Consider the following 19,285-nt stretch of genomic DNA (forward strand, 5'->3'; position numbering starts at 1 on the left):
TCTTCACTGAACTTCACTTTCTTGTTATTTTTATTTGGTCTTAAGGAATGAAGAGGTTTCACTTTTGGCCTCTGTTAATTTTGACAACAACTCAGGGGTATTATCACAGCAGACAAAATGAGCTCCCTTTGGCATACTTCCCCTACTGTAGCCCCTTTTTCCTCTTCTCCTTGTTTTATTTTGGGGGGGTATATTCCTCTTGTCAGTATTGGACAATTTTTCTAGGAGCATTGGAATCAAGATTTCTGAGCGGGTCCACCAGCTTACAATGGCCCTCATTACGACCCTGGCGGAAATCGAAAAACGATGGCGGAAATGCAATACCGCCATCGAATAGCGCTCGGTGCGATTATGACCCGTCACCGTAAAGTACGATGCCATTAGCGACACCGTAGTGAACGCCAACGCTAACTGCACCAAGTACGCGCACGCGCGCCATGCCAAACCGTAATTACCACCATGGCGCAACGGTACGCGAATTCCGACCCTAGCGGACATGTACCTAACGCCATCAAGCATGGCGGAAAGTACCATTCCGCCATGGTGAGAAGTACGGCATCGCGAATCAACCGTAAACGGCCCTACTGAGTGCCTGTACACCACTCCCTGGCCACATTGCACAACTCCTCGTAGGTGCAATGAAGTCACACAATGCAACCAGTGAAATGTACAAGTCACCCATGCATGCCAACTAACAAATGAATCCAGGGGCTCCAAGTGCCTTGTGAGTGGGCATCCATATCTGCCATGGCACCATTGCCGCACTGATGCAGCACAGGCATGTGAAGGTCCAAGTACAGCAACATGAGCAGAAAAATGAGACAAACAAAAACAGAATAGAAATTTACTGCACCACAAAACCACCAAGGGCCATACAGCCATTAGGTCATGACTCCAAAATACATTCCAGTATTGTGGGCTGCATCCGCAATAAATGACCAGCTTCTGCTTGTGTGACGCCCTGTTCCATCATGGTACACAGGGGCTACATTCACGTCCAAAAAGGCAACACGGAAGCGCCTAGAACCGCAGGGCCGTCCCATTAGGTAGGCACTAGTCCAGCAGAAAGGATGATATGTTGCTCCTAGCCACTAGCACTGCGTAAGGGCATGTGGCCCATTGGCGATCGTCCCATAAGATCGTAATGGTGCTCCACTGATTGACACGAAGCAGCAGGTGTCGGGAGTAAAAGCCATCTGCAGGAGTGGCGTACAGATGGCAGCGGCAAAAGGGGAGGAGATACCTGTCACCCAAATGAAATGAAAAAGAATAGTAGGGCCATCAGAACTACATTTGTATAACTCACTTCAATGATCACACTAAATCTACAGCCATATGCATGCTAGCCCACTCAAAAGGATTATACCCACCCAAAAAGCACTTGCGAATCACAACCATAAAAATCGAGGTGAAAACACCATTACAAACGAGTGTTTGTGTGCATGCGTCTGTGAAGACAGAATCCATTAGATGGGATTAGTAACGTGCATAGACACAAGTGCCTGAAGGGGCGTCGAGACAGGGAGGGTTCAACAAGGGCAGAAAGACGATGGTCCCACTATGACAGCTCTGCATGACATAGCGCAGGGGAGGTGGATAGATTCCAAAAAGCCCTGTACATGGCAAACTCTCCATCAAATCATCTGTCCATGCATCCATGCATCCATACATCATTCCCTCATCCCGGTATGAAAACGCCTGATTATTTACTCACATCACATTTGAAACTTCCATGGAGTCTGTGCGTAATGCAGTCTGCAAAATCCACTGTTCTCCAGCCCGGAATTCTAGTGTTGTGAAGTAACATGTATTTGGGAACGTCCTGCCTTTTTGTCCACTACGCTATTGCGCATCCCATACTATTCATATCAATCATAGCATTCTCGCCATGGCCCCTGTCCCAAGGACATTAAACAATAAAACGTTATATTTGCAGTCAGACCTGTGGGCGTCTCCTCGCCGCTAGCTGAAAACCGAAAGCGCTGTCCTTCGAATTCCACATTTGCAACATCACGTCGAAAAGGCATCTGTGACCGCTTGAAATCACAAAATCATCCATGTAGTGCGGCAGTGTGTGAAAATGGCAACTGGCTTCACTCACAAATGGGACGCCCCGCCCGTCGGTGAACCTCGGTACGGTGCTCGCCCAAAGGGGATTGCAGCTGGCACAGGTGGAATGAATCACCACAGGTGGAGGCTATACAGCCTGAAAACACATAAATTGCACACCCAACCCCCTCCCACAACCACACCCACTCCAAAATGCTACCGGCAGGACTAGCGATGTTGGCCCTGGGGGACCTGATAGCACTGCAAGTACTCCAACTTCAAGAAGAAGACGAACACCAACTACTACAACAACCGGCCGCACAGAGGAGACGCAGGAGGAGGAGGAGGGCAAGGCAGGGCCAGCAAGGCCCACCAGCACAGCCACTACCACCACGCAGGCAGCCCGCAATCCCACGCCTCCGAGCTCATCCGTTCAACCTCACTGATGAGCAGATCCACACCCTCTACCGTTTGGACCGGGACACCATAACCGCCATTGTGGACATGACACAGGCTGACCTTGTCAGCATGATAGATAGCCCAACCGCCATCCCACCCCTACTGAAGGTGGTGTCTGTACTCCACTTCCTGGCCACAGGCACCTACCAGCACACAGTCGGACAGTTGCATGGCATTTCACAGCCACTGTTCTCACGGACACTATTGCAAGTGCTCGATGCCCTCCTGAAGCACGCAGACGACTACATCTCTCTACCACGCTCGGAGCAGGAAATTACGAACACAAAAGTGGGATTCCATGCACTTGGCGGCATACCGGGTTGCATTGGTGCCATCGACTGCACCCATGTGGAATTGGTCGTCCCACATGCCATGGAGGCCCAGTACCGCAACCGAAAACAATTTCATTCTCTTAATGTACAAATGGTGTGTGACTCCAACAGGATCATTACACATTGTTGTGCCCGATTTCCTGGATCAACCCATGATTCTATGGTCTTGAGGAACTCTACAATACCACGCTACATGGAGCGACACGCAGGGAACAGATCCTGGCTACTCGGTGAGTCTCATTTCATGCATGATAATGTGGGGTATGTGATGCGGCAATGACCTGGCAGGAAGGGGGGGGGGGTGCGTACGTAGCAATGTCATTCCACAAACATCCTTTATTGTCCACATACAGGTGATGCCGGGTATCCACTGAAGAGATGGCTCCTTACACCACTCCGGAACCCACAGAACCAGCATGAGGAGGACTACAACCATGCCCACTCACGTACCCGTGTAGTCATAGAACAGGCATTCGGCCTACTGAAGACTCGTTTCCGCTGCCTCAGCAGGTCTGGCGGGGCACTCCTGTACCGCCATGAGAAGGTTGCAAAGATGGTCATGGCATGTGTCATGCTACACAACATGTGCGTACGTAGAAATGTGCCCATGCCCCCTGACGCAGAACTGCAAGCACCTGAAGATGGTCATGATGAGGGTGGGGATGTGGCAGCACCTCAAGGAGTCCGCGAGGCACAGGAGGGCCGTGAAATTCGTCAGATTATCATAGATTCATGCTTCTAGCACTCACGCCTGGTGGCTGATACATGGACACGGGACTTGTGGCACTGTGTGTGTCTGGAACATGCACAATATGGACTGTACGCCTATAAAGGCCTCGTACACAAAGATCAATGTCCACACATCTCATTGGATGATTGTGGAATGTTTATAGCATATGTGAAATTATGTTACACACCCCATCGACCCGCCACCCAAGGAAGCCCAACACACCCCCTCCACCCTCCTACCTCCCCCCCGAACACCAGTGTCCAAAGATGCTCATTGTCAGTGGGCAGACGCTATTGCAAGCCCCCTCTCCGGGTATCAGGGGCACCCCTGCCTGTGGAGCGCAGGTTCCTCCCAGATCTACGTTGGGGGCTGCCCTGGACGGAACTTGCAACGGATGATGTCTCTGCCTGCTCACGTCCATGCATGTCCCTAAGGGTTTGTGAGAGCTCAGTGAGCACACGGCGCACAGCGGCAAGTTCAGCACATACGTCTTTGGACGTCGCATGCAGTTCCCCCCTCAGGCTCTCGGTGCTTCTCTCCATTTGTACTCTCAGGCTCTCGGTGCTTCTCTCCATTTCTGCCCTAAGCGTCTCAGTTGCTGTTTCTATGGCTGCCTTAGTACCCCCACATTCATCAGCATGGTCCTTGAGGAGCGTGGCCAGTTGCTGCTGTTGCACGATCACCTGGTCGAGGGACTGTTGCCTCTGCTGTGCCATGGCCATTTGCGGTGGTGTCACAGAGGGGCTGGTCACCTCATGTTGCCTTGCCACAGGGCTTGTGGGGGATGGCCAGTCGTCGTCTTGTGGGTGCCCCTGCGTGGTATCCTCATGGTGTACGGGATGAAACAAACAGGGGGATTGAGATGGATCTTACTTCGACATCCCCGTCTTCTGTGTCGGAGCATGCTGCCATTAATGGAGTGTCACCTATGGTGCTGCTGCCACCAGAGGCAGTGCCTTCTGGTGCATCCATTGGGGGGACCTGTGGTGGTGCTGTTGTGGGCATGCTGGCTGCTGGGGTGCCTGTTGATGTTCCCTCCTGTGTGCTGCCACTTGATTTGTGCTGCTGCCGTGTCTTGATGCATGCAGCTGAGGTGGAGGGTCTTTGGCCGTTGGTCTTGGCCCTCTTTGCAGGTGTGCTGGTAGGGGTGTCCTGGAGCTCGTCGTTTGAATCAGACCCTGTGGTGGAGTAAAGGAGGGCGAGCGTTATTCATGGGTCTGTTGAAATTGGAATGGCAATGTATCACATGCATTGGGGTGGTACCTGAGGGTGATTTGGGTCGGGGCCTTGGAGGTGGTTTCATTTTTGTGTGGATTGAGGATGCAGTTGTTTTGCAGCCTGCAGTTAGGGTGTGCCTGCTGCACGTGTAGAGGGTGTTTTTAGGGTTTTTAATTATTTATGTATTTAATGTGAGTTTTAAAGTGCGCTGTCAGGCCAATGTATGTGGACGTTCTCCTGGACAGGTGGTACTTCACATGATTGGACATTGTGGATTTGGCATTGTATTAGTTGGCCCACCTACGGGTTTTTCTTCGGATGTCTGCACTCCTTTCTCCATCCCTCCGACTCCCTCTATACTCTCCATTCCAATGGTGGAGGCACAGATTTCTTCCCAGGGGGTCAACTTGATGGGTGATTCCGATCCTCCCCCGGTAGCTGTGGCAATGTTGCGATTGGCGGATAGTATGCTCCGTACGCGTATCCGCAGGTCATCCCATCGCTTTCTGCATTGCTGTGGGTTGCGGGGTGCGGTCCCCACCGCACTTACCCGCTGTGCCACCAGGGCCCATATGGCCTTCTTGTTCGCAAGTGCCGTCCTGGTCATTTGCGTGGAGAAGACGACGGCAGCATTCTCCTGGAGGGTCTCTGTAAGCACGGTGAGTTCCTCACGGGAGAAGTGGACCTGCCGCTTGCGGTCGCATGCTTTTTTCGCTACTTTTCCCATTTCTATTGCTTTCACTGGGGTGGATGACGGGTTGGGATGTGTCTCAGGGTAGTATTTTTAATGGTTGTGTGGGAATTCTGATTTTATAGGTGTACGGCGTGCTGTTTCCCGTTCCGGGCCCATGTTTTTACTTCCGTTTCCGTATGTTTACGGTCACCGTACTTTCCGGTTGCCGCTCATTACGGTGACCGCTAAGATGGGTGGCGGAATTGCACCTAGGGCGCCGTACGACAGCGGTGAGGCGCGTTTTGGGGACATTTCCGCCATCGCGGACTTTGCACTTCCGCCATGGCGTAGTGCTCGTGCCCGATGGGTCGGAATTGGCCGCACTTTGCTCCGTCGTGCGATGGCGGAAACGCTATTTATGCTATGGCGGTCAGGTCAGTCACTTTCCGCCAGGGTCGTAATGAGGGCCAATCTCAGTGATTAATCAATGCCCTTTGTCAATTGTTTGACCTGTTGCTCCAATTGAGAAATCATGTTTATGTCCCCTTGATTGAGGTACATTTTTTGGTCATATCTCTGTTTCTCCCAAGGAACATATTTATCTCTTCTAGGGGATTTGTTCAGGTTATTCGTATTACTGTTGTTGTATGCATTGCTTGGATTATACTCACTATACTGGGATATTCTATGCTGGAACCTAGGAGGTGGAGAAAAGTTGTTTCTGTAGTGGGGTCTAGGAGTAGGTGATTGATGTCTTCCCTTAGAGAAATTCTGATTTGGATTTCACTGAAAAATTGATCCTTGGTTCTCATTATCTCTCTCTGGTAGAGGACATTTTTGTACCCACTGATAGGCCTACAAATTTAGTACCAGAGATACAGGTAAGTCTCAGTTTTCATTAAATCAGTATTTTACAGGCCAGGTGAAGGGCTATTCAGTTGGCTTTGAACAGAGTATTTTTGTGCCTGTTAGTATCTTCTATGGAGAACAAGTAAGTCTTTAGCTTCCTTGTCTCTTAGTTCATCAGAGAAGTACTCTTCATCTCAGCTACCTTAATGACAGCGGGCTTCAAAAGTTTGATTGGTGTAAATTTATTTATTTTTCAAACCTGATGAGCTCTGTACCTCCTACATTTTTGTAGCTTGGGTGATAATCCACTTGACCGGTCTCAAGTCATCAAAGTCACAGTATAATAAGCCAGCAAATATTTCAGAAGGGCATGCTAAACAGTAGTTTTAAAGTACCAACCTTCAGTTTTGACATGTCAGGAATTTGGGCAAATGCACGCTTGAGTTCTTGATTAAACTTCCTATGAGATTGATCCTCAGCCAAACATGAGGTTATGATGTGGCTTGCAGGTGTCTTTGGCATTTCTATTTGGCGAAAAATAGTTTAAACCAGCTGTCTTGTTACAGGATCATTCATGGGGAATGGACAAATCAGATCCTGTTGTTTTGCTTGTAAGCCAATATGAGATGTAGCTTTCTCCTACCACGCCACTCGAGCCCACCCTCCACCTCACAGGATCTTGCACAATCCCTGTGGCCGGCACCACATGTATTACGACATACGGCTTGTGTTTTATGCTGAAGACTGCTGCAAATGTGCTACCTGAGACCACAACTATCATCAGCACTTGACAGTGCCTGTGGGGTGGAGAGCCCTTTGAGCCCTCATTTAAATATAATACACCAGCGCTGAAGCTGCACTTGTGTTTTATGCTGGAGACTGCTGTGAATTTGCTGGCAAGAGACCTACCAGAGACCACAACTACCATCATCACTTGACAGTGCTTGTGGGGCAGAGAGCCCTCGCAGCCCTCATGTAAATATAATACCCTGGATGGATCGCTGTTACACTCCAACAGACGCTGTTACACTCCAACAGGGTATTGTCAGTGGGAAGGTAAATGGATCATTCTCACACCCTGAACCAACCTGTAATTATTTACTCAGACCCCCCAGCGGTGCCTGGCCAAAATCATAAAAGTGCCCATCATTAAGATCACAAATTTGTTTCCGCCTTCTGAGAAAGTACTATTATCCCCTGCTCACTTACTCTCGTTAAATATAGCCACGTAGCTTGATTGTTTAGGTACGAGAATGATGGATAGCATCATTAAATGCGTGTCAATCCTGCCGGAAATTAATGAGACCTCAATGGGTACAGGAAAGTGCCTTAAGTAAGCTGACCTCATATCCCAAATGAAGCTTGTCATCAGCACAAGAACGGCTGAGAAAAGTGTTTACATTGGGGCCTTGTAGGACACTGTGGATCTGCGAGGGCTGGAAATATGCCTTGATAATAAGAAACCACAAGAAATCACTGATAAAGGGGAGGCTTACATGGATGGGCAGATCAATGAGGAACTAGAAGAAATGATGAGTAAGATTGAATCTAATATCGGAAAAAGGATCATATAGTTGAGTCTAGAAGTGTAGTGAAGATTGATCTACATAGACCTGTAGAGGATGAGGCTTTAGAACAATACCTGAAAAACACTTGGGTGCATAAAATGGTGGATACCCATGATCAGTCTTATATCTCAGACACTATGAGCGAAATATCACTGATGTGAATGTAATTGAAAATAAAACTTAAAGGACTGCCACCCATTTTGAATAATTAAATGGGAGAGAGAGTGATACTTCCATTACCCAGTATTTTGGCCATGGAGCACCTTCTCACAGTGGTTATTTCCAAATGTGCACTAATTGAATCAATGTTAAAAAGTAATACTGAGTCCAAATTGTTGAGTATTGAGTCCAATAATTGTTTGAAGGATGACAAGTATGGAAATATGGATGTGATAGTATTGAATAGCTCCTCTTGATCAGAAGGAAGTCAAGTGGCCAATGGTTTACAGGTTATGGCTAAGGAGTTGGGTGAGGACATACCTAATATGCAATAAAAGAAAAGGAAGGTGCCAAGAACAAAAAACAATGGTAGAGTCATTCATCAGACTATCATGTATAAAATGCAGGACAAAAAATTGAATAGATCATAGAACCTTTGGCTCCAACTCCTGCTGCCATTACTAGTAAAGACAAGGGAAACCTTGCATTAGAGAATGCAACATCTATAGAAGATCATGGGGTAAACACGGCTAAATTGTGGGAAGTTGGAAGAAAAGATAGGTACGAGAAAAATGGGGCAATACAAAATGATGAGAGTGTTTTTGTGGTAGAGGAACATGAAGGATGTAATCATCGTAAAGGGGTAGTAAAAGAGAGAGATATTAAACAGTACTTAATGGGTAAGGAAAGTAACAAATGTATTCATAATGAGAGACAGCAGAAGAACAAGCTGTTGTTGGATGAGGGGGGTACATACCTTACTGAAGGTTTAAAACTGGTGTTTAGACAGGATGGAAGATATTCCCCCAAAGAAGGATATATTGAAGATAACATGAAGGGGCAACAAAATAACATTTGTTACGCTCCTGAACCTCGACTCAAACACTCCCTGTGTTCTCATTTTGCTCGATCTCTCCTCTGCCTTTGACACTGTCAACCATGCCATCCTGCTCAACCGTCTCCGTGATAACCTGGGTATCACTGGTCAGGCTCTGGCATGGCTGACCTCTTTCCTTTCCGGTCGACCCTCCCAGGTCCAAATGGGCTCCTTCCTCTCTGACATCTTTTTCTCCACCTGTGGTGTCCCCCAGGGATCCAACCTCTCTCCCTGGCTTTTCAACCAGTATCTGGCACTCCTTGCCCACCGCATCGCCGCTCTCTGCCCCCACTTCCAGTGCTATGCGGACGATACCCAGCTCATTTTCAGGCTACCCTCGGCCTCCTCCTCTCCTTCCCTCATCTCCGACTGTCTGTCTGCTATCCAGGAATGGTGTGCCGCCAATGACCTCTGCCTTAACGCCAGTAAGACTGAGATTCTACTCATCGGCACACCCACTCCCTCCTTCCCTGTAGCTCTCTGGCCAGCCTCCCTTGGCCCCCTTCCTGCCCCTACCTGCAAGGCTAAAAACCTTGGGGTCATCTTCGACTCCACACTCTCCTTCTCTCCTCATATATCTGACGTCTCTAAGAAGTCACACTACCAGCTGCACCTCCTCAGAGGTATTCTTCCCTTCCTCTCCTTCCCCCAGAAGCTCACTGTCTCCCGAGCCCTGGTTCTCTCAAGGCTGGACTACTGCAACAGCCTCTATCTTAATCTGCCTGCCTCCACTCTCCGCCCTCTGCAACTTATCCAGAACAGAACTGCGAGACTTGTCCTTGGCCTCAAGCCCAGGGACCGTATCTCTCCAGGACTGAAATCTCTTCACTGGCTCCCAGTGGCTGCGAGGATTAAGTTCAAAACCCTCTGCATTGTCCACAAGGCCTTCTGGGGCCTGGGGCCTAAATACCTTCAACTCTCTCTTCCTAAATATCTTCCTTCACGAGCCCTTCGCTCATCCGTCTCCAACTCCCTCATGGTCAGCCGCTTCTCTAAGCAACGAGCTGGGGGTAGATCTCTCTCCGCAGCAGGGGCCTCCCTCTGGAACAGCCTTCCTGCCTCCCTGAAACTTGAGGAGAACCATCTCCGGTTCCGGAAGCACCTCAAAACCTTCCTCTTCGCTTCTGCCTTCTCTCTCCCTCTCCCCTGCTAAACCTGCTTAACTCCCCACTGAATTCTGCACTAAACTTGCATCTCGGCCACTCTCAGCGACCTCGGTCCAGGACCCAGCAACTCGCCACTTGCACTGCCTCCCTGGCTCCCCCTGCACTGTGGGACTGTCACTGTATCCCTACAGCCCCCTTCCCTGCACTTCCCAGCACTTGCTCTGCACTTACCTCGTACTTGCCACTAGCTGGCCCTTTTTATATATTATTTATTATTTAATATTTATTACACTACTTACCTTGTACTGCACTTTCCCCCCACCTCCTCCCCCTGCACTTTCTCCTTTTCCCCCTACCTCTGCACTTGCGCGATCTGAATGACACTTGGCCTAGTAGGATCGTTTGTCTGTCTTCCCCTTGTTTTCCCTCCCTCCCTGCCTCGTCGCGCCTTGAAACACCTGTGTATAGGCGCGTTACAAATACCATATCATATCATATCATATCATAAATAAAAAAAAGCTTGATACAATGTCAGAACTATGATGAGAATCGTAAATAGTCCAGACATAGAGGGGACATAGAGGGGTGTTAAATGTTAAGTGTTGAGGATTATGTATCAAGGTTAAGCCAACACCCCGAGATAAATTGAAATATATTCATGAAACACATTAGAAGCGTAATATCACTAAGGATAATCTCAGAGGATGATATTCGGCTAATTGACCAGCTAAACGGGTCGAATCAGCCATCGGGTGAACTATTGAATTATGTGATGGAGCATGAGGAAGATTTTTAGAAGAGAGGATATGAGTGCAGGAGGGTAATAATACCAAAAAAGAAGGAACATATGAGGGAGAGCAATAAAAACAAAGATCATTTGATTAAACGGTCACCTGAGATTGGGCAGTAGGATAAATAATATGGCAGTCACAATGTTTAACATTGATTACAGTAATGATGCTTATGCCAGTGAAGGCTATTGGTAATGGTTGCCAAAAGCATTTAAATCACATTTTAAACAGAAGACCTGATGATATAACAATTTGTTGTTCTCAGAATGCCAGCGGTTTTGGCCATGTCTGGGATGAAGATGGCTTAAGGGAATATTGTCATCTATTAACATTAGTAATGTTACAAGAAACATGGATGGTCAAACCTTTGATATTTGACAGTAGGACATCAAGTAATGCAAGCACTATTCAAGGAGCGAAAGGCAGATCTAAGGGAGGTCTGCATCATTTATTTATTTATTTGTACATTTATATAGCGCCAAAGCCCGTGGGCATCAAGGCGCGTTACATAAAACAAAGACACAGAACAAACGTAGTCACAATACTGCTGCATACAGAAACATCACAATTAACAAAACCTAATGGCGCTGATCTAGCCAAGCAGCACAATCTCAAAAATGATGCTTCTAAGGCATTATAATAAACTAGAAACAGGCAAAACGGAACAATTTTATCCCTTACTTAAATGTGACTACCTCCCTTACCAGCTTGTAGCCAAAACTCTGTAAAAACTAGCAATATCTAGAAGGGGTATTACAATATTAATTTACAGTTTGACCCACCCCTGGGAATATATTTACAATGCCTGAGGAATGTCGGAAGACTGGTAAACCCGCATCCCACTAAGACACAGTCATTGGATGGCTCAGAACACCAATTACTCAGATCCACCCTACGTACAAACTTCAAGTCGAGGGTTCCAACCACTCCAGGTCCAGTTTGCTGGCGAAGCCAGGCCAGAACTTTATTCCGTAGCGATTCTCTGGTCTCTATACCTTCTACCTTCCCCACATTGGTTATGACAAGGTTCCTCTGGTCCAATACAAAGGCTTTAATGTCGTTGTTCTCAATGTTGGGCATAGATTGCTTCTGTCTATGCGAGAAATGAGCATACGTGTGTTTAACTGTTGACTCAACTGATTTTTTAAGGGGAGTTGCACCTAAGATGGTAAGTGGCAATTTAGTAGCAACCCATGGAGGTGCTACCCCAGGAATCAGAACAGGAGCCAGTTGTAGAGAGCAAGCCACTGTCTGTCTGGCAGCATTTCCGTGCCCCATGTGTAAAGGGGGAGGTTTGAGTCGCCTTCTCAACAAGGTCAAAATCCCCCTTGAGCATCATGGAGATGCTCAAGGGGGATACACACAAATAGGAAGTAAAAATGTGCCCACGATAGACTACATGTTTTTGAATAGAGCGGCGCTCCCAATAATTAATGACATAGGGATTGGTGTACAAACTGAAAGTGATCATTTGCCTTTGTACACTCCCACAAATTTAAAAAAGGAGCAGCTAGCAATCGTGTCTGTTGTGGCAGGCCATGTGAATGCAGGAATTAATAGAATTAGTTGGAATTTGGTTAGTTTGCAATGTGCAAATGAGGTAGCCAATATGGACTTTGATTGAGGAGATTGAGTTGTCCCAGAGTGCACTGGAGGTGGTTACAATTGACACGTTTGAAGGAATTTTGGTAAATATTAGGAAGGTTTCACACACTTCTACAAGGAAAGGTAGAATAATAGCCAATATATCATGGGGTACAAACAGAGGCGTCATTATGATTAAAGGGTTCAACAAAACCCTCAGGAAAGGTGTTAAAATGATGTTGCAGAATCAGGGAGGTCAGGGAGGACTGGGGAATTCCTGTGTAATGGGTAAAGCCATAAGAGAACAGGCATTCTAGTTAAGAAAATGGCCAAGCAGACATGTAAAGGAACAAAGTAAGAAGCTATGGATCTAGTTCATAAATACTGCATGGCCCAGGGATGCCCAAGGTTTTGGGAGGACCATTAATAAGAGAAACTGCCCTTCTGTCTTAATTAATGCTGTGGCAGGGACTGAATGGGAGTACTTCATAGTGGTCACTTTAGGGGATAGTTATGATACCTTGCAGAACACACATTACCTGATGGACAATTGGGAGTGTAATATCACGATTGAAGCATTGGTTGCGATAATTTAAAAAGGAATTCACCGTAAGCTGGTGGACCCGCTCAGAACTAGAAATATATCCTTTTTAAATAAACAATGAAAGCACTATTTTAAATGTGTTCACACGTTTCATTTATTTCTCTTTTGTAATCAAAATCTCATTCTTATAAAATGCTCACAAGCCAGAAAATAACAGACAAACAAAAGGGCAGCAGCCATATTAATGGAAGGATGATGGAAATGGAAAAACAGTGCTCTTCAAAGAGGTAGGCTTCACAAATACAAAGTACTAGAATGATATGCCTTGTTAAAATTGGAGCCAGAGCTCTGGGCCAAGGCATTGCATTTGTTATTTATTGCCATTATTAACACTGGTAGAGTCCCTCAATCATGGAAGGATGGTATTATACTCCTGGTTTATAAAAAGGGGTGCAGAAATGATCCCCAAAACTATAGGATGCTGGTCCGGCGGACTATACCAGAAAGGTGTTTGTAAGAGTGTTTTTCATCCAACTTGTGAAATGGAACAATAACTATCGAATTGTTCCAGTAAATCAGACAGGATTCCGTAAAAAGGTTCAATTGTGTTATCCAATCTGTTGACACAAGTTGAGTTAATTTACTACTACTGGCATAGAGAAAACCTGCCTCTTTATGCTGATTTTATAGATCTGAGTGCAGCTTTTGACACTGTGTTATGAGAAAGGTTATGGAAAAAGCTATTGGGTTGGAAATACCTAAAGGTTTATTGTATATGATACAGCAACTATATAGTAATTCTCACTCATGTCAGAGTGAGACTGGATGAAACAGGCAGGGTAACAAATCAGATATCTACAAAGAAAGGCGCCAAACAGGGATGAATACTGTTGGCTTGCCTCCTTAATATGTATGTGGCTGATATATGTGAAGCAATAGATTTGTATATGCTCTATCCCATTAAGTTTAGTAAGGCAACCTGGCAAATGATCTTCTTTTAATTAATTGCACCCCAAATGGGCTACAAAAGTATCTTAATGCTCTTGGTGATTACACAAAATTAAATCAACTTAATATCAACCAAGCGAAAACAAAGATAATGGTGTTTAGGCCAGTGGAGGTCCTTATAATGAAAGCAAAATGGGTCATTGATCCACAATCAGTGGAACAAGCAGAGACATACAGATACCTAGGTATCATAATTGATGAACTGCTGAGATGATATGTACATTGGAAATCGCTCACTAAGAAGATTGAACACGTAATAGATGTCATTTGTAAATTATCAGACACGCATGGTGGCTATGCGGACAACATATTACTAACCCTACATAGGGCAATAATATTACCGATATTGACCTATGGTGTGGAAATGTGGGGATGGCATTAGCAAAGACCCCTGGAGGTATTAAAGTCTAAAATGCTGAGGAGATTGCTGAAAATCAAAACAACCTTGCCAATCGAGTACATTAATTCGGAATGTGATTTTAATATGTCAGCTGCGATTTAAAGTAAAAGAAGAATTTCTTGGGCTCCTGCATCTGCTAGGAATTTAGTAAATGTTGCATATCTTGGACATCAATTTATAATCGATCGCTTCTTTTTTCTGCATTATTCATTTATCCTTAAACACAAACAATTCAGCCTACATGACATCCCATTTGTACCTGGTAATCATTGCCCGGGGGTTGTCCCCCCTTGACATATTTATCAGTCATTTTTCGATCCAAAGAATGCCTTTTGTTTATACAATTTTAACTGGTCTCCTGTATTAACCAGGTTAGAAAGAACAATTATAAGTGCTCACAAACAGGATAGGGTGTTTGGATTTCCTTCATGTCCTCCTGTGTAGAAAGGGGGTTATAGATTGCCCTTTCGGGTTGAATTCTTTGTCTCTCAAGGTTAGCCATATGGGCTAAGTAGTCTCTCTGTTGGATCATACATTGTATTTATTATTCTCTTAACTCAGTTAAGATTCTTTACTTCACTGATTAGCTGCATGTGGGTGTGCTATCATGTCCACTCCTGACATACTAAGTAGTTTGATCTCACTAATTCCACTTGAAGGTCTAGATATTCCTCTGTTTCGCACAGGGTACCTGTCTCTTCTTATCTCTCTGGGTGAGTTTGGAAAGGAAAACTGGTGTACTTGGGACCACCTGTGTCCTGGCTATGCTCAGGTGTACCAGATTGAATAGGATGTCTCAGGAAAGGTCTGGGAAGTACTAAGGTAGTCTTAGGAAGAATGCATAGTCTCCAATCATGACATTTATATGCATCTGAAATGTAACTACTGATTCAGAACTCTACATACTTTTATTTGATTCTTGCCTTCACCTAGCATTGCTATCCATTCTGATTATCATGTGCTATTTGCACTTTGCTCGTTGTTACCTAGATTCAGCGAGACTGACATGACTAGACTCATGCTTTAGTTCTTCAATCCATTGACACTTGTGTGTTTTGTAACTCCCTGTGTAATTAATCTTTTCACACTGAATGTACTTCATGCACTGTTACTTTTGTTGTAGAATGCCATCCAGCAAGTCTTTCCGCGATGATTCTATTTGCAATACTGGATCAACTAAGTTAATTCATTACTTCTTCCAACTTCTTTCTCAATGTCTAATTTTCTTCTATTCTTGTGATTAGTTCTTATGTAGACACCATACTCTGGATTATTGTTAAATTGTGCAGTAACTGCTCAACTCAGTTTGCAAATCCACATCCTTTACAATGTGTTTCACAGATGTTTAGTTGCTTTTTAATTGAGTTTTTATAATCACAATATCATCTAATAAACTATTAGTATAAGTATTATGACCACTAAGATTACCCTTTAATATGTCATGTTGTTGTAAATACTGATGATGAGCAACATTGCTATTCAAAATGTCTATGTCAAAGCATTGATTGGCTTCTATGCACACTTTTAGTTCATTTTGTATGGCTGAAATAGATCATGTGTTTTTGCAATTATGACTTATTGTTATCCGGGACCTCCTGCAATGTTTGTTCTTGTTCTAACTGATCTCTGACTTGTTGAATACATGTTTATTCTACTGATGTTTTCTGAGCATTCACCTGTATGTTTTCATGTGCTTCTGTTTTGACTGGTCTGTCTGCCACCATCTTGTGGTGGAAAAAGAAATTATCCAACAGGTTCCCAAGGAAATATCTTTATAGTTTGCAAGTGGAAGTCAAGTACAGCTTCTGTAATGCCTAGTCTAATTGGTTCTCTGCTTCCGAAATATTAGATCATAGTGTATCCGATTATTGTTCCTTAATTTCTACTTTCCATGACTCAAGATCATGCATCAGCTATTACCAATGAAGAAAGTATCTGGACAGCACATTATACTGGTAGATTCTTAAAAGACCATCCACCTCTTTCGACATTTATTTGACCACCACATATCTGGTTACAAATCACAGTCAGATCAGATTTAAGTTTCTTTCGGATTTAAAAAAACACAATCCATAAAACATTATAAAAAAATATAATTAAAGAAGATCAATTGCATTTGTCAAACAGTGGACAACCAATCAGGGCCTTCCCTTAACATGATCGGTACATGCCAGTATTTTATGCAAGGCCCACAAATACTTTAATTGCAAACAGAACCCAAAAACATAATTAAAATGAAAAAGGAACAAGTCCATCACATTAAAAAGTAGAACCTAATTAATTTAGAACATACTGTTTCCTTAATAAAAGTGTATTTTCAATATAGAAATAGAGCACAAGAGAAACTAGGAGTGTACCAAATAGTATACTTACAGGCCGATTCATGGAATTAATGTGCGGCGAAAATTTCAGCGTAAGCGTGCGAAAACGTGCGATTCGCAGTGAAAGAGCGAAAATCGCATTGCAAGTGCGATTATCGCACAGAAAACAGCGCACATCTATTCATGGAAGTCCGTGCACGCGCAAAATGTGGGATGTGCGCTGAAAAAGTGCACGGCGCACGCTGGCACACAGGTCATCGAACGCCGTGCGATAAGGCCACAGCGAATTCGCACATAGCGCGGTGCACATAACAAAAGTAGGCGTAACACGGGGCGTTACACGCAGAATGGGGAACAACTCGTGAAAATGTGGGCGTCACGGGGGAAGTACAGGAGGCAAGTGCGCGGAACGCCAACACGCTCGCCTACGACACGTATTCATGGAATGGAATAGGGAAAAACAGGGAACGGCCAAAGACCCGCACAGGCCCATTCATGTCCGCCACACGAAAGCAGACGGTAGCGTCCCTGCACAGGAAAAAAATGTGCGCCAAAGTCCTACACGCGTGAGATGTACCACACGCGATCGGCCCTGGGGGAGCGTGTGCGTGTATTTCAGGGGTGCGCGAGAAGTTCCACACGCGATCGGGCCTGGGGGAGCGTGTGCGTGTATTTCAGAGGTGCGCGAGAAGTTTCACATGCAATTGGCCTGGGCGTGTGTAATTCAGAGGTGCGCGAGAAGTTTCACATGCGATCGGGCCTGGGGGAGCGTGTGCGTGTATTTCAGGGGTGTGCGAGAAGTTCCACACGTGATCGGGCCTGGGGGAGCGTGTGCGTGTATTTCAGAGGTGCGCGAGAAGTTTCCCACACGATTGGCCTGGGTGCGTGTAATTCAGAGGTGCGCGAGAAGTTTCACACGTGATCAGGCCTGGGGGAGCGTGTGCGTGTATTTCAGGGGTGCGCGAGAAGTTCCACACACGATTGGCTTAGGCGCGTGTATTTCAGAGGTGCGCGAGAAGTTCCACACGCGATCGGGTGTGGGAGAGCATGTGCGTGTATTTCAGAGGTGCGCGAGAAGTTTCACACGCGATTGGCCTGAGCGCGTGTATTTAAGGGGTGCGCGAGAAGTTCCACACGCGATTGGCTTGGGCGCGTGTATTTCAGAGGTGCGCGAGAAGTTCCACACGCGATCGGGCCTGGGGGAGCGTGTGCGTGTATTTCAGAGGTGCGTGAGAAGTTCCACACGCGATTGGCCTGGGCGCGTGTATTTCAGGGGTGCGCGAGAAGTTCCACGCACGATTGGCTTGGGCGCGTGTATCTCAGAGGTGCGCGAGAAGTTTCACACGCGATTGGCCTGAGCGCGTGTATTTCAGGGGTTCCGTGGAGTACTACATGTGAATTGGCCGTGTGGGTCCTCCCAGGTGTTCGCTCCACAACCTCCACGGCCCCTGCAGGCAGCCCACACCACGGGGGACTAGCCTGCACCCCCACTCGTCCCCCTACACCCCCACCCCCCAGCACTGTGGGGCACCCTCCACCAGGCCCCAACCCATGTTCCCCTGCACCCCCACCCCCCAGCACTGTGGTGCACCCTCCACCAGGCCCCAACTCATGTTCCCCTGCACCCACACCCCCAGCACTGTGGGGCACCTGCCAGCAGGCCCCCACTCATGTCCAACTCATGTCTCCCCTGCACCCCCACCCCCCAGCACTGTGGTGCACCCTCCACCGGGCCCCAACTCATGTTCCCCTGCACCCCCACCCCCCAGCACTGTGGTGCACCCTCCACCAGGCCCCAACTCATGTTCCCCTGCACCCCCACCCCCCAGCACTGTGGGGCACCTGCCAGCAGGCCCCCACTCATGTCCAACTCATGTCTCCCCTGCACCCCCAACCCCCAGCACTGTGGTGCACCCTCCACCAGGCCCCAACTCATGTTCCCCTGCACCCCCACCCCCCAGCACTGTGGGGCACCTGCCAGCAGGCCCCCACTCATGTCCAATTCATGTCTCCCATCACCCCCACCCCCCAGCACTGTGGTGCACCCTCCACCAGGCCCCAACTCATGTTCCCCTGCACCCCCACTCCCCAGCACTGTGGGGCACCTGCCAGCAGGCCCCAACTCATGTTCCCCAGCCAACATGTCATCACAATATAGATCCCTGGTCTCTATGGTCAGCCTCCAAATGCAAAACACCCACCCGAGTATTGCATCCACCCACTTAGAAATGGCAATAAAATGATAGAACACCAATTGCAAGTTTGGAAACAAACACATGTCCCTCACATACACCCAATGGGTGTCAGTGAATCTCAAAACCCATATCATGATATGGATGAAACCAATGAGATGATACTACACATTGAAGTTTGATCAAGAAATATGTATTAAAGGAAACATAAATTGAATCAAAAATAAACAAACAGAAAAGGGAATGTAAAAAAATAAAAAGAAACATGTCCGTGAAAAAATGCAAAACCAAAAATCATAATCCAAAGGAATGGTGTCCAAAGTCACAGTCCACAAAAGAAAATCCTATGGAAAATAATAATCGAAAGAAAAAATTGTAAAATAAAAAGAAAATCCAATAGTGAACTATGTACAGATGAACAAGCC

Source organism: Ambystoma mexicanum, chromosome 4q, assembly GCF_040938575.1.
Source record: "Ambystoma mexicanum isolate Mex_15411 chromosome 4q, UKY_AmexF1_1, whole genome shotgun sequence".
NCBI classification, from domain to species: Eukaryota; Metazoa; Chordata; class Amphibia; order Caudata; family Ambystomatidae; genus Ambystoma; species Ambystoma mexicanum.